This window comes from Pinus tabuliformis, chromosome 4_2 (genome assembly GCF_031772625.1).
Source record: "Pinus tabuliformis cultivar Carrire ecotype Pingquan chromosome 4_2, CPIR1, whole genome shotgun sequence".
In the NCBI taxonomy this organism is placed as follows: domain Eukaryota; kingdom Viridiplantae; phylum Streptophyta; class Pinopsida; order Pinales; family Pinaceae; genus Pinus; species Pinus tabuliformis.
In genome coordinates this window covers 878,666,990-878,669,489 of record NC_142304.1, presented here as the reverse complement: position 1 = coordinate 878,669,489, position 2,500 = coordinate 878,666,990, and the positions used below count along the sequence as shown (strand labels likewise).

The 2,500-nt window shown below is 39.3% G+C and overlaps 1 pseudogene; it reads left to right on the top strand.

The window, feature by feature from the left end:
- The first annotated feature begins 551 nt into the window (after positions 1–551).
- LOC149172494 (protein CURVATURE THYLAKOID 1B, chloroplastic pseudogene) lies at positions 552–1,010 on the top strand (annotated as a pseudogene).
- Positions 1,011–2,500: the final 1,490 nt, after the last annotated feature.

Here is a 2,500-nt window from a genome sequence, read left to right as displayed (position 1 = left end):
AGAAGGGTTCGGAAATAGCTTGGCGGAAGTGGTGGGTGAATCTGCAGGTTGATCCGTCAGGAAGGATTTTTCTTTGATGGTTTTTATTATCTGCGAGCTCCAGAGTTATACACTCCAGATGAGACAGATCCTCTGTTATGGCGATTTACTGGAAGCGGTTTTTAAAGGTTCCTGTAGTAATTGCAGTTGGTGCAAAGCAGTCGAATGGCGGATTTATGACAGCTACGACCTGTGAAGGAGGAAGGGAATGTAACATCTATTCACGATTCTGTCATTACTAATAACAAGGGTGAGAGTGAAACTTCCACCGACACTAAAAAGGCTGAGGCGAGGTCCACCACGTGTTAGTACCCAAGGAAGAGCAAGATAAGATGTGGGAAAACAAAAAGGGGCAGCGATCTGGAGGCGTGTCTAATGCTGGACTTCTGTCATCATTTTGTGAAGGACAGGAACATCTGCAATATGATTTTGTATCCTAAAGTGGACATTTAGACTTGATCAGAGACCGCCCATCTACAACACAATTCAGAGAGAAATCACCATGGTTTTTGATGGCATTGCCATCTGCAGATTGCGCAAAAGGGGGTTATGGTGCTTACACCAATAGTGTTGATCTTAAAGGATATGAGAATGGAGTAATTCAAGCATCAGAATTCTGTACATATCATACACCTCTAAACAAACAGAGCGGTTTTGTAAATGCAATGAAAGCTGCAAGAGAGTTCGCTAGCAGAGTAATTGCAATGATTACTGGGGAGACCTCTATTGCTCCAGTAAAGCCATTGACGGATGCCCTTAAACCTGTTCCAGAGGCTTGGGAAAAGACTGATGACAAACTCGCTGTTGGTGGACTGGGCTTTGCAGCTGTGATAGTGCTTTGGGCCTCAACTGGACTTATCGCGGCAATTGACAAGTTTCCTCTTATTTCAAGTGCATTTGAATTTGTTGGAATTATGTTTTCTGGGTGGTTCATATACCAAAATTTGCTTTTCAAACCGGATAGGGAATAGCTATGGACAAAAGTTCAAAATGCCATATCAGAAATTACAGGCCAGTGAGTCTGGTTTTTCACCCATGCATTAACAATAATGCTGAAGAATGTACAGATTTATAGAAGCTGGAGATTAAGTGTTTCTTGTATTGGAGTGAAATGACAGTTATACCCAAAGTTCGACCTCTGTCTTGACACCACGCGTTGAATCACTATAACAATTGCAACTGCAACAGATACATATGTTGAAGAAATTATCTTGAGAGCAGCATCTAGTATATTAATGTATGTGTTCTAGATGTTTCAATTGGAGTTGCGCGTTCTCAATGATTAAATGTGTGCAATAGATTTTGAGGGAGATTTCTTCTTGAAGGTTACTGCAAGAATAAATCTTGGTTCCAGAAGTAAGGATCCCCAATGATACCAAGATCATCCTTTTGATCGTATTTAGAACCCAGATGCAATTGAGCCAAACTAAGCCAAAGGAATATGGTTAGAGTATTTTTGATTACATAGGATAAACAGAGGTTCTTTTGCTGTTTTGGATTCAATATGGTCTCGGGAAGAATGCAGAATTGCTGGTTGCTTTATGACAACAATTTTTCTCAGGGATCCTCCAAGATCTTTACACCATCCACAGGTTGCAAGTCTATTATGTATTTCAAAAAACACTTTAGACAAATACCTATGTTCTGTTTTGACATCTACAGCAGTTTCGTAGCGCGCTACGAAACTGCTGTAGATTGCTGTTTTGTAAAAAAATAATGAATTTTGATGATGAGGTCAGCGAATTTGTAAAAGAAGGTTTAGAAGACAAGAGGGAGATCATACATAGACATCATAACAGCTCAAACAGTGACAGGTGTAGGTCTTGAAGGGAAAGTAAAATATTTTGTTTATTTTCATAAAGTTTTCTCAAAGGCACTTTATGACCGAGCTACTAGGGTATTGGTAGGGTTACCAGAATGTTCGGTTGGTACACCTGTTTGGTCCACGAAGCATCCAGATCATATGGCATATGGTGATTATGCGTTGTCATTAAAGGTTTAAAGAGTTTGGAGCGTGGTATTTAAATGATGAAGGAAAATGGAAGACACGGACCTTGTAAATAGGGTGCTTATCTCTATTAATTAATGAGTTGTCTCCGCAGCAAGTATCCGAAGCTGCTCATTCAGTGAATGTTTCTCTAGCATGTTTTGGCCACTACAGAAATTGTACAGCTGTCCAGCATCCAAGAAGAATCATATTACGAGGAGAAAGGAATTAGTGTTTTAGTTTGATTAGGACTTTATGTAATTACAGCTCATACCTTTTGTATTTAATTAGTTTGTTTAAAATAGATAAGGCTAATTAATGGTACATCATCGAGCTCTCCCCTCATGCTTGTTGAGGAGACTCAAGATAGTTTTAGTGGGGGTTTTTCCTATATATAGTGAAAACTCTGATGTAATAAGGGTTGGACATTTTATACAAAAACAGAGTTATTTGGGCCAATGTAAAGACTTGTTA